This window comes from Notamacropus eugenii, chromosome Y (assembly GCF_028372415.1).
Source record: "Notamacropus eugenii isolate mMacEug1 chromosome Y, mMacEug1.pri_v2, whole genome shotgun sequence".
NCBI lineage: Eukaryota > Metazoa > Chordata > Mammalia > Diprotodontia > Macropodidae > Notamacropus > Notamacropus eugenii.
The window spans coordinates 9,640,098-9,654,968 of record NC_092880.1 but is presented as its reverse complement, the minus strand read 5'-3'; positions in this window follow the sequence as shown (position 1 = coordinate 9,654,968).

The window sequence follows — 14,871 nt, the reverse complement described above, 5'->3', positions numbered from 1 at the left end:
TTTCTTTCTCAAAACTAGATAAATCTAACCATGAAATAAATGTGAAAGAAGTTAAGGAGATAAATAGAATGTATGAAAAGTTAGCGATGTGAGAAGACTGTTTGCCCTAAAAAGAATAATAGTGACTATTGAAGGCAGGAAACTCTTATTTTATTTTACATTCGTTTTGAATGGGTAACTCTCTAAAGGAGCACAATAGCTAAGGTTAATACAACGTTATTTATTTCCTGTTCTCAATTTAAATTTCCCCCTTGCTCTCCATTGGCTAGATGCAGCTTCCTGAACCACCTATTTCATGTTCTCTTCACTAGATATGTTACTCCTCCTTTGCATGCATTACATGTGCATTGCAGTTAGCTAGCTCCACACTGGGGGTGTGTTGAATAATATTAAACATCTTGTTAAGCATGCATACAAGGTTTAGACATTTTACATGACTAAAAGCCTGGTTTTTCAAACCAGGTTATATAAAAAATTTATAAGATGCAGCCAAAACATAAGAGAAAATTTACATATCTAAATGTGCATATCAATAAAAGACAAAAAGAACTATTGAATGAATTGGGTATGCAACTTAAAAAATAAAAAAAGATAACATGTTAATATCTAAATTAAGTACTCAAATAGAAATCCTGAAATACGAAGGTGAGAACAACACATTTGAAAGGGAAAAAAACAGTGAATTAATAAATATGACTAAGAACTAGTAATATGGGAAAAATAAAATAGATATATCATGGATTACTTTGATTTATAAATATAGAAGTAGATAGAAGAATGGCTGACAAAAAGCAGAACTCAATAATATGTTGTTTACAAAGAACATATGCAACAGTAGAGACACACGGAGTTATATGCGGGGGGGGGGGGGGGAATGTGAGGAAACGCAGCCCAGTAAAACCAAATTTTCAACTACATTATAAAGTGGTAATCATTGAAACAATGTGGTAATGTCTAAGAAATAGAGTGGTGGATTATTGGAAAGTCCACAATAGAGAGTAGTGAATGACCATATTAATCTATTCTTTGATAAATCTAATGATCCAAGCTTTTGGGGCAAGAACTCACCATTTGACGACAAATTGTTAGGGAAACTTGGAATGAGTTTGACAGAAAGAAGGTATAGCCTAACATCTCACATCAAATACTAAAATAAAGTAAAAATGGGAAAATGACCTTGACATAAAGGATATGTCCTGGATTCTGGGAAATTTCATTTGATTTGCCAGAAGTCATACAAATTCTAGGGACTCAACATATTCAGACATTTATAATTAAATCAATGTATGAAGATTTAATTGGAGGAATTAAAAATGTTGATATATCTCCAAGACTAGAGTCCAGAAGACTGGAGTTTAAATAGGTTCTCAGACACTTCCCTTCTGTATGATCTGGGGAATTCACTTAATCTCTATTTGCATTGATTTCTTAATGAGTAAAATTAGGATAATAAGTGGTCCTACCTGCCCCCCCACCCCCCACCAGTTGTGAAAATCAGATTAGGTGATATTAGTAACCCACTTTGCACAGTGCCTGGAAGTGTTATTTTAATATTGTTATCATAAACATTAACGATGATGATGACACAGCACCAGCTAGTATAGTGAGATCATCCACTCCCCACTGGTTTCAGATAATGCCATGTTGGAGGTGCTCCACTGGCTATGGAGATCTTTGCTGCCCTAGCAGAATCTGGCTCGGCATAGCAAGTTTATTTGAAACCAAAGAACCACAAATGCTGAAGTCCATAGAAACGATACTAAAGTTTACTTTGGTTAATGTGTCAATAATATTAGCATCAATTATTTTTATTATTATTTACAATAAAAATGTCATTCACTTGGAGGAGATACAGTCATTTTGATGTGTGTGGTATAGCAGTTGTTTAGGGATTATATGATATTTTTATACTTTTCAAATTAGTCAACAAATCTACTCTTCCTCCGTATAAGACTGGTTGAATAGAAAGAGATAGCGTTAGGTTTCTTGTAACCTAGCATTCTAACTTGTTCAGATAAAAGTAATTGAATTTCATAGAATTTTTTACTCTAAGGGCCTTAGAGATCATCCCTCCATTTTAACCATTTTCTCTTGTTTTGAAAATGAGAATAATTGGACCCAATATAATAATTTGGCCTTAACCAAAGAAGTTACACAGGGCATAAAGAACAGAATTTAGTTTTGTTCCTATGCTCTCTGACTCCAAATCCAGAGGTATTTTTGGTATATTACTGCGAAGGTGATAAATCTTTGGGGATTGTTTTCTGGATGTTTGGAACACATCAAAAAAAAGAAAGTTTAGAATCATCCCTATGGACGTGAGTATTTGTGGTTCCTTGGTGGCAAATAGACTGGTCAGTGGGGATCAGATTCTGCTGGGGCAGCAAGGGTCTCTTCTCCCACAGTGACATCTTTAGCATTGTATTCTACAAACCAGGCAGGGATGGATTGATTTCACTATTATTTCATGGGTGCCACAATATTTTGTTCAACTTTCTGAATTAGTGATATGACCACCAAATAGTAGTGGAAATTATGAGCTGATTTTTCTCTTACCACTTACAACTTTACCTGACTCAGTTGATGTCCTTCCTTCACCTTACACACATGGATTAACTCACCAATCACTGAAGACACATTCTCAATGGGACATTTGCTGTAATGTGTGTGTGTGTCCAGAAGGTAATTATTGGATATCCCTGATATTCTATCTCCATCACAAGATGAACACTGTTTTAACTACTCGTCTTTCTGGAAAGAGGTCCTTATGAAGTTAACTTATGATTTATTACAGACTCCATTGAATAGTGTCTAAAATATTTCTCCCACTCTTGAGGTTGTTTTGTTTTATTTTTTCTCTCTTTTCAACTGGATTATGATAATTCAAATCCTTATTTTCAGTGCGAAGTGGGTGTGGTTTTACATCTCGTATTTCAGTTTCTATTGCAACCATTTCAATTCTCACTCTTCATCTGAAGCAGTGCCAGTTTTATGCAGTCCTGAAAACGATAAGTTTAGCAGTAAATCAAGAAGGGAAAGACATCTTCTCATTGAATCTCCTTATAGGTAAGGATCTGTACTTCTGAGAAATCAAGTGTTTTGTCCAAAGTGGAAATAACAGAAAGTAAAAGAAGTGTGAATCTGACGCCTAATCCAGTGTAAGACATAATGGCTGATCTTATGCAGAAAGAGAAATTCCCAATACTTCAAAGTAACTATTGCATGCTTGCTGGCAAGTAATAATCACAGAGGTAGGAAAAGAAACACTTGTACATGTGGATGGAGACCAGTTTCTCCATGAGCATACAACTCAGGAGAACACAATGCTGACCTCTCGGGTACAGAGAGTTTGATTACCAAGGCTCCATATCATCATGCAATTGACTGGTTCCCTAACTGCAGTGACACAATCTTCTATGATTTTTTTCTTTGTTACTTATAAGAGATTTCTCCCCAATATAAAATAAAATAATGTCTAACAAACCACCCAATAAAAAAAATTGCTAAAGGGTTGAATTAAAAAAAAAAACATCTAATTGAAAATGCCATTTCTTTTCAAATGATATTTCAAAGAATCATCAGTTTTGTGAAAGTAATGTTCATAGATATCTTCCATATCCCCATATATTATAGATGAGTGTACTACATACTAAAGTTGCTAAGCAGTTTTCCTCATAACCACAAATTTACAATTTGTAAGCTTGTAAATGTGAAGGAAGACATTTGATTCCAAATCCAGCACGAATATCAAACTAACACATTGCCTGTACAATTTGTTCAGAAACTTTCTGGTTGAAAGGCAAGTCAGATATTCTGTAGTTCAACTTCATGAAACTCATGGGAAAATTTTGTTTTTCTGTTTTTTGAAGGAATACTGAATCTGGAAATGAGGGAAAGTTTAAAGATATAGTTTATCTAGTTCATCAAGATTTTAGCAATGACAAATTATCTCTTTTTAGTCTTGTAAAGAAGGTATATTATAATAGAATCAGATGGATCCATGAGTGATTTGGCAGAGATGGTAATCTAAATACATTGTAAATTGTTCAATGTAAGCAGGGGAGAAGAAAATCAGTTGAGTTCTCCAGGGATCTTTTTTTGCACCTGTGCTATTTAGTACTATTATCATGATTCAGATAAAATATACATGGTAAGCTTATCAAATTTTCAGATTAAACGAAATTTTGAAAAAAAGCGTAAGGACAGTGAGAAAATTACAGTCAGAATTCAAAATTATCTAGACAGCCTGGAGAATCTGACTGAATTTCAATAGATCAAATGTAATAGGACTAAATGTAAAGTTGTCTCAGAGGAATATTAAACTAGAATAAGCTTTAAACATGTATCAAGAGGCATAGTTAGATATGTAGATTTCTTTTAAAAATAAGCATTTTAATAAACTGAAAGTTATATAGGGCAACCATATGCCATAGTCATAAGTATGAAAAAGCTAATGAAATTTTGGAGAGATGCCTCAATATATATGTGCCTTCTAAGAACAGGGGCGTGATACTTATAGTGTATTCATACCTTCTCAGAACTCGTCTGTACTGTTGTGTTGGATCTAGTCACTATGATTTAAAGAGGACTTTCATAAATTGTAACATAATCATAGAAGGAGAACTAGAATACTGTTGGATGGGTAGTTTTGTAGGTAGTGGTAATGGTATGGTAACAATACTTATTGCATTCATTGCAGTCACTGACATCATCATAGTCATAGCAATGGTGGTGGTGGTGGAGATGGTGGTAGAGGAGAAGAGAGAAGAAGATGAAGAGGAGGAAGAAAAGTAGTTCCTACAGTTGTAAATCCAGATGGTAGACATTCCTTTGCCAGGTATGCAATAGTGAGCATTCTGTATGGATGTAGGTTTTGGGGATGTTGAGGTCCTTCTTTCTCTCAAATTCTGAGATTCTGTGGGTCTGCTGGTGCTCCCCCTCCATCACCTCTGTTTTTGGGATTTCCTAGTTTTCTTCAATATGCAATAATGTATATTTTCCCAGTTGTTGCTTATCCTGATTCACCTCAGCGTCAGTGATTGCATATTTTAAAAATTACTTTCGATGACTGTGTATTTCTTGTATTTGTTCACTTATATACATTTTGTAAAGAAATATCAAGTGATTTGCCTAACTTTATGTTGATATTTGGAGTTACATTAAAAATGTCAGCATATTACATGAAAATTGAGCATAATACATATTAATTTTGAACAATTTCATTAGAATCATTATTCTGTTGTTTTAAATTTCTCCAACAGCCATATAACACAAGTTTTCTAAACTTGAATAAATCCTAGAGCATTGCTTGAGATAAAGAAATTAAATGACTTATCTGATATCTCATAACTACTAAGCATTAGAACTAGGATAAAAACTTTAGTCTTTTTAACTTAAAGATCAGTTTTAGTACATTGTCTCTGAAATATTTTATCATTCGTCCATGAAATATTTATTCAGAACTTCAGTATAAGCCACTTTGATAGACATTGAGTATATAAAGGTACATGTGAATTAGTTTTTCCCATAAAGAAAACTTCCCTCACTGCAGGAATGAAAGCTGGACTTTGGAATGAATCGAGCAAACAAAATGGGTCATAAGTCTCTTCTTGCCATATTTATCACCCTATGATTCACAGAATAAGCGAGAAAACTAAGTGTACAGAGAAACTTCCATAAATATAAGTTGTAGATAATCTTGAAGAAGTTGAGACATGAGCAAGTAGGAGCTATAGAAAATACTTCTTGGACAAAATAAGCCAAGCACAACTTTGAAGTGGATTGAAGATAATAAAACAAGTTGGATATGGAATGCAATTCAGGCATGAGGATAAGCGTGTGCAAAGCATAAAAGTTAGAGATATGATATCCTGGCTACTCATTTCTTCAGCTGAACGTGGCTTGTTAGAGGGGCAGTGTGGCTGGATTATAGAGCAAGTAATTGGAAATAATTTGTAATGATCCCGAAAGGCAAATTAGAGAGAGATTTTCAAGTGTGTTTTCAATGCTTAAAAAAGAACTTTTGCATTTTATTTTAATGTCAAGAGGTATTTGTGATTCTAGAGTTCACTCAGCGTTCTGTAGTAAGGGCATTGCACGGATTGTCACTGTCATGTGTAGTACAGCAATATCAGTTTTCCAGCTAAGTGATTATGAATGAATTATAGAGGGGAGAAATTGGAGGTAGATCAATTAAGTAGTTGTTATTGTTCAGTCATTCCAATAGCGTCCAACTGTTTGTAACACATTTTGTGGTTTTCTTGGCAAAGATAATGGAGTGATTTAACATTTCCTTCTCCAACTCACTTTACAGATAAGAAAACTGAGGCAAACGGCATGGAGTGACATGCCGCAGATCACATGGAGGGTTGGAAAAGGTAAGATTTAACAGTTGTTGAGTTATGGAGTATTGACTGAACGATACCTTGAACCTGAACTATTAGAGGGAAGAAGATGCTACCAAGAATTAATGAGGAAGGACAGATGAGTTGTTTTTATATGAATTGGTTCTGAGATGCTTATGTGATATCTACCTCTAAATATCAAGTTGTGAAATTCAAATTTAAGAGTTAGACCAAGGCTGAAACAGACAAATCTTCTGCATATATGTTTACATCCGCCTATCTATCAATCTCTCTTGATAGTTAGATTTATAGAGAGATATATAGATACACATTTATACACACTCACAAAAAGACACACACACCTGCAGGTATATATGCATTATATGTGTGTACATACACACATATGTATCTATATATACATATATGTATATATTTAAATACATTGTATGTGTATTTTTCAGGAATAATCTGCACTGAGATGATACTTTAACGTGTGTAATGTGATATTATTACTGAGAATAAGTATAAATAAAAAGAAAATTGTGTAAACAAAAGACCCTTAAGTGATATCAATAAAGGGGGTAGGACATTAATTATGTTCCAACAAAGGTACCTAAGGCATTGCAAAACAACTGGAAGTAGAATCAAGAGAATAATGTTACCAAAGACCCAAGAGGCACAGGGCATCCAGGAAGTTGGAGAATCATCAATGGTAAATGTCAGAGAGTTATGTATGACACATGTTAAGTTATGAGGTATATATTTAGAGTCACATAAGAGGTAAGCTAAATATTATGAAAACACAAAATAAAAATCACTTATCAAGGGCTATGTGTCACTCAAAGACACTGAATTTAGATGACTGATCTAGTCAGCACCCAGATTACATTGAGTTGTGAAGTAAGAAGATAAAAAATGAGAAATCAATTAATTAATTAACATAATTGGCATAAGAGGTTGGCTAATTAAAGGAAGGAGAAATAAAGATTGGTGAGTCTTGTGTATTATGTTTGCCCTTGGTTCTTGAAGAGGACCATGACATCAGGAAGACGATGGCATGACTTGCAGCTGACTTTGATTTGAAAGAGGGTGGACTGTGGAAGGTGATCAGTTTCACTTTCTCCTCCAGAGCAATCTGGTTCCCGTGGCCAGGTATTCATCAGGAATACTGGAGATAGCCAAGGATGTAGTGTGAGACCCTGGTCCTTACAGGCTAAGGCCTTGTCGGATTCTGACTTTGAAAGAAGTAATGCCCATTCAGGGAAGAGGTCTCTTTAGGAAGTGAGTGAAGGGATGTCCCCTTTAATTAAAAAAAATCAAACTGGGAGGGAAAGACATGCAAGATGTCTGTGCAAGAGCAAAACATTTACTATTCACATTCCTTCTGAAGCAAGAGGGCCCAAAATAGCCATTAAGTGCGGGTTGGGCAGAGACTCATTCTTGTCCAATCTATGGACTCCAGGGTGAAATGGATCTAAGGCTTGGTCTTTGAGAAATAAATATATCCAGTAAAAGGGGAGAATAAAAAGAGTGTAACTGAATTCACTCTGTTAGGACTCACACAAATCCGAAGCTTAGAAAAAAAAATGTCATTTTTATAATCATATATAGTATTACTATTATAAGAAATGTATTCATTAAAGACAAATTCCAATTGAATAAACTATGTTTTAAAAACCAAGACCTCAAATTCTTGCTCCACAAGAAATATAAATCTTGCCCTTTCCAGAGAAGATAACAGAGTAGAGATGAAAGAAGTCTCCATTTTTATTCAGAGAATCTGTATTTGCCTCTTTTCTCTATTTACTACCTAAATTTATTTAACTCTCATAACTCATTCTACATATTTTTCCCATGCTCCTCCTCTAGCTAGGCCTGGTGTAAATTAATAATCACTTCATTCATTTAATTACATAGTCATTTATCTAAATCTACTTCTCTGTCTTCATCTGTGTTTACAGTTACACGTATCCCTTTTCCTATCTCTATTTGTTAGCTATCTTTTCAGGAATACTATCCTTGAGTAGAAGGTAAGCTCCTTGAAAATAGGAATGATTTCTCATTTTTGTCTTTATGTACAACATGTTAATCCTGGTCCCTTCCACACAGAAGATATTTGATATATGTTGTCGAATTGTATGAATGAGAACAGTTATTTATCTGTGAGTGTGTCAGTTGCACCAGCTAGCATATAAGCTTATGGAGGGCAGTTGAACCAGTTATACTATAAGCTTATGGAGGGCAAAACTGTCTCTGCCACATACCAGTACCTGGTGAGTAGTACTGGCTTATATTTCTTATTGCTGCATTATCCATACTAAATTTATCTAGTGAAATCAAGCAAAGCTGTATCAATGAATTCATTTTTAAGTCCAAATGTCATTAAGTAAACATGCTGTCCCATCTTATTTTGGGTCATGTCAAAATCAAATAATTATGGGTGAGATTTTTGCCCATGTCCCATCAGAATCATTCCCCAAAGGCTGTCCCCAACTTGGTAACAGGTTTCCTCAACATGTTGCAATAATCAGAGGAAAGTGAGTAGGTCAGTTTTAGAACTCTTGATACTTTAGTGGTGAGGCAGTTGGGTGGTGCAGTGGATAGAGCACCAGTGCAGGAGTCAGGAGGACCTGAGTTCAGATCTCACCTCAGACACTTGGCACTCACTAGCTGTGTGACCTTGGGCAAGTCACTTAATCCCAACTGCCTCATCCTGGGTCATCTCCAGTCATCCTGATGAATACTTGGTCACTGGATTCAGATGGCTCTGGAGGAGAAGTGAGGCTGGTGACCTGCACAGACCTCCCTCATTCAAAGCAAAGTCAGGTACAAGTCATATCATTATTTCTTTGATGACATGGTCTTCTTTGGCAATGAAGGATGAACACATACACTTTAGTGGCTCACCTCTTCTTTTTATAGTCAAACATTTCTTGGATTATATGATTTTGTTAGGCTAATTTTGGCCTAATGTTTTTTTTTGTTAATTGGCTACCAGTCACTCACATTTTGTGTAATACATCTTTTCAATTTCCTTCGAGTCACACACAATTTTAAATCTTTTACAATGATAAAGATTTATCACTTTTAGTTGACTATCATCACCAGGAACAATTTCACATTTATAAGTTGGACTGTGGCCCAACAGAAGAATTTAAAATCAATGAAGTTTCTACATGATGTTAAATTCTAATTACATCATTTGGTAAATGTTAGCACTCCAAGATGTCCATAGTGAAGAAAACTGAATCTGCAACTTAAGCAAAGTTTACATAGAAACTCAGCTAAAATCTCTGTGCTCTTCTTATTCCATATCTAATAGATAATTCATCCTATGACTTTTCAATTAAGTCAAAGTGATTTCCTTAAAAAATATTTATTCAATTTCTGGAAGCATTTTGCCCAAATTTTATACCAGATGCCCTGGAGATTCAAATAACGGACTTGATTTGGCAAGAGTCACACGGATTGCAGGGATCCAACCTACTCAGGTATTAATATTTATTTTTTAATTAATTCTATATATTAAGCTTTAGTCGGAGGAGTTAAAGATGTTGATAGAGCACCAAGCCTGGAGACTAAATGACCTGATTTCAAACAGGTCCTCAGATACTTACTAGCTGTATGACCTTGTAGAATCCTCCTACTTTCTTTCTCTCCCAGCTTGATTTACTTTTTTCCTTTTGCTCATTAAAGGGGTCATTCTCTGGTTACTCCTTAAAGAGGGTTATTAACTGAATGGGCATTACCTCAGTGTAAGGGTGTATTTGAATGGATCAAGCTCTTCCAGTGCATCCTGCATCTTCTCCAGGCATCCTGATGAATATCTCATCACTGAATACCAATGACCCAGGAGGGGAAGTGAAGCTGGTGACCTTGCATAGCTCTCCCTCACTCAGAACAAAGTAAAGTGCAAATTATGTCATCATTTCTCTGATATTGTGGTCGTGGTCTACTCTTTGTTTTGAAGGATGAACACAGACAGACATAGTAAAATGAGAATTATAACTGGTCCCCTTCTTCCCTGACAGTTGTGATAACCAATTTAGAGGGCACTTGTAAAACACTTTGTACAGTGCATGGAATGGGTTATTTTATTGTTATTGTAAATATCAATGATGATGATAGAATACCAAATATTTTAGTGGAATTAGAAGTTCCTACTGGTTGTGAATAACGTTATGTTGGGGTGAGGAGATCCTTGCTGCCCCATTGGAATCTGATCCTCCATAGCAACTCTATTTGACACCAAGCAACCAAAAGTACTGTGGTCCAAAGAGATGATTCTAAATATTTTTCATGCTTTTATAATATCATTATCAGTTATTGCTATAATTATTTACAAGAATAACATATATTATATATGTACATATATATATATAATTGGAGGAATTATAGTCCTATTGAAATATGTTTGAAGAAGGTATATAGAGATTACAAGATCTTTTTACTCCTTTGAAATTAGTCAACAAATCTACTCAGCCTTCATATAAGACTGGGTGAATTGAAAAAAAAAACTAATTTTCTTGTAATTTAAAATTCTAATTCCTTATTCAGATAAAAGTGTAGGAATTTCATAGGGTTTAGCTCTATGAGGGAGCTTACAGACCATCCATCCATTAAAAGATATTTTCTCTCATTTTATAAATGAGCATAGATTGTGGAATGAAAGAAACTATTCACTAAAGCTCCCTTCAGACAAACCCCTTCAGACACCTCTAAAAAGAGAATATGACCAAATTTTGGAGGTGCATAATTCAAGAGGAGACACACTGTGGAAGAGTCACAGACCAGGACAGAGCATTGAGGAGCACACAGCACAAAGTGCAACATGGCCTGGCCATGGCAGAGCTGAGCAGGAAAATCCTAGGGTGGTCTGCAGCAGCTGCAGCACAGCAGTGAAATAGCAGCCCAGGGTGGGAGTCCAGCAAAGCTGAGCAAGGGAGAGTCCCCGAGCCCCAGGTACCCGCAGCAGCTTTTCCTGAGACAATCAGCCCACAGATCAAATGCCTGTAAGTCAACTATTGAATTTCCAGGAGCCAAAATGGAGGAGTGATTGGAAAATGCTCTCTCCTCCTCCCCTTGTTTACCTTGAAAGAACCATAAAATATTTCCCCAGAAAAATCCTAGACCAATGGGATCAACAGAATGGGAAAACAGTCCTATAGCACACGAAATTAGGAAAAACACTAAGGAGTATTCCTCTTACTATGGTGGAGGACCTGAGCTGTCCCAGACAGCCCCACCTCAGTGATCAAGGAGGAGATCCAGAGCTACAGGAAGGTGGAGCCTCGCAAACACCAACACCAGGAGCCCAGGCCAACCTCAGTGCTCAAGGAGAAACAGGAAGACAATAGGGCAGCCAGAATCACCAACCCCTGAGCTTACCTTTGCTTTAGCTCTGCTAAGGATATCTCCTGTAACAAGATCACTGCTCCCCCACGCTTAATGTGGCAGCTCCAGGGCTAATCCAGGGAAACACAAAACAAAACAAAACAAAAAAGTCACCTGGCTTCCACTTTCTCACATCAGCCAGCTCAGCACCAGGTTCTTTAGCTTCTAGCTGAAAGAACTAGAGGCCACAATACACAAAGTGTAATCATTATGAGTAAGAAGAAGCACAGAAGGAAAAGACTATAAAATTTTTCTATGAAGACAAGGACCAAAACATGAATACCGTAGACGTCAGTATTTAGACAGTATGCCCATCTGAAACTTCAGAAGGAACTATGAACTGCTCCCATGCACAAAAAGCACTCTTCGAAGAGCTGAAGAAGCAAATAGAAGAAAAACTGGCCAATGATTTTAAAAGCATGGAAAAAGAATTCACTGAAGAGAACAGCTCTTGAAAAAGGAAAATGGAACAAATGGAAAAGGAAGCAGAAAACGAAACTGGGAAAATTGGATAAATAAAAAAGGAATTTAAAAAAATGGAGAAAATAACTCCTTAAAAGTAATAATTGGACAGATGAAGCAGGTGAAGAAAAAGTGAACTGAAGAGAGGAACCAAGATGGCAGAGTAGAGAAGTTGGAAGTAGATTCTGATGGCTTCCTATGGTCCCTAGGATAAAACACAACTCCTCTGTTTGGCATTTATAGTCTTTCACAAGCTGATTCCCATCTTCCTTTCCAGTCCTCCTATATATTCCTCTGTTTCACACACACTATGGCACAGTCACTCTATCCTTGTTGCCAGACTTGCCTTTTATCTGTTCTTCATGTATCAGCACTCTATCTCTTGTCTCCATATTGCTCTATGTACCTGGAATGCCCTCCCTCTTCACCACTGCCTCTTACACTCTAGATCAGGTGTTATTTTCTGTATGAAGATTTTCCGTCCTCTATCTCTCCAGGTGCTAGTGTCTTCCTCTGAAATTTATTTTGTATATAGCAATGTATGTAGGTTTGGTCTCCCTAGCTTGACTGAAAGGTCCTCAAGAGCAGAGCTATTTGCTTTTTTCTCTATATCCCCAGTACCTGGGACAATGGCTGGCATACAAGAAGCATTTAATACATTCTTGTTGATTGACTGGGGCAAAGTGACACTTTTGGAGTGAAAGGACCAAGATTCAAATACTCACTTTGGTACCTGCATGACCTTGAACAAGCCAATTAACCTGTGTTTCAGTTGTCTACAAAATGGAAGGGGCGGTGGGTGGTGAGACAGGTAGACATCCTCCAAGACCTCTTCTAGCACTAAATTTATGATGCTGTGATGGAGGTTTCTTCCAGCTGTAAATCCTATGATACCACAGATGACTACCCTGACTATGTCTTCCCTCCCATAGGATCTTGGAAGTTCCCAGTCTCCACTCTGGTCATCCTGTACTGAATACATCACCCAGAAATGAGGCAGATCAGTGTGAAAGCATCTTGCTTGGAGTCAATGCGACTTGAGCTAAGCCTTGAAGGCTGGGAAAAATTCTGAGTATTAGAGGAAGATCATTCTAGGTAGGACTCACAATTAATTGTTAAGACACCAGGAAACCCAGCATCCATGAACCTATCCAAAATGGAAGTCAGCCCAGTCTCTGCAATCCATTTCCAAATGTGGTCAAGGGAGGTAATGTCAAACTTTGTAACAAAGCAAGCCCCCACATAGACCTTTTATGAGACTGGCTGTGGGCCTATTTTGTATTGCCAGGGAAAACAGGTATTTCTGAACATTCTCTTCCTACCATCTTGTATCTTCACCTATCAAACATATATGTCTGTCTGTATACAGTTATCATTTTTCTAACATTTATCTTCTTCATGTCTGTCTGTCTGTCTGTCTTTCTGTCTGTCTATCTAAATAACTATCTATCTATCTTTCCATGGGTGTATATGCATATATATATATATATATATATATATATATATATATATATATATATATATATATATATATATATATACACACACATATATATACACACACATATATATACACACACACACGTATAATACTCATACACATATATACACTCATGTATGTGTATATATTTGTTTGTATATGCATGTTTGTATATATTTGTATGTATACACATATGTATGTGTATGTGTGTATGCATGCATGTGTATATATTTGTGTGTATATACATATATATGTATATATGTGTAAATGCACAATTTACTTATCTCTATATATGCTTTATACCTCAGGTAAAAAGGAAAAGATTCTTTTCTCCTTTATTATGGTATACTATATTGCCTGGCATTCTATGTTTTTAATAAATGTTTTCAAACTTTTAATTACATAAAATTCTGTGAAACTTACCTCTGAACATCTTTGCGTTAATCAAAAGACACCTTCCAGGTCATTTGTGATGAGAAATTTTTCTCAGAAACAATGTGATAAATGAAATTATTTTTAACTTTCGTACATAGTAGAAAAAAAGTTCATTGCCTATATAATTCACTTAGCTGGTAATTAAGCCAAAGCCTGACATTCAGGCAACCTGGCACCAATTGTCTAGGGAAGTTTGCTCCTTCACTGACCAAAGTCAATTGAGCTAAAGGCACCCACTATCCCACAGAGGGTGACCTCTTATTGCCCTGGGGACAGAATCAGTTCTCTAAGTTTCTGAACTTTAATGCAATATCTATAAGTATCTGTGTGACTAAGAAAGACTCTATCCTTTACGTGTTCACTGTGAATTAGAGTATAGGTCAGAGATAGTAGATCTCTGACCTTTATTGTAACAGAAAAGGGAAAAATATTCTTTATGAAATTTTAACAACATCTCATTTACTCTGTCAAAGGTAGGTACCTCATCTAGTATCGCTTCTGGGTCTTCAGGAAAGAGATGTAATGCGATGGTAGTCCAAGGAATGTCATACATTTCTAATTTCTTTAAAAAATGGTCACTATTGTTTAAGCTTTATTTTTTTCTTTTTGAAAGCACTGGTGGGCTGGTGCTGGAATTTTGTTAGAATAGTGAATATTTTAGGAGATTTTCTGCTGTGGTACAAACCACGAGCTTTTCTGTAATGTACAATCTTACAGAATTTCATCTGGAACTAAGGCGCCACATAACCAGGCTTT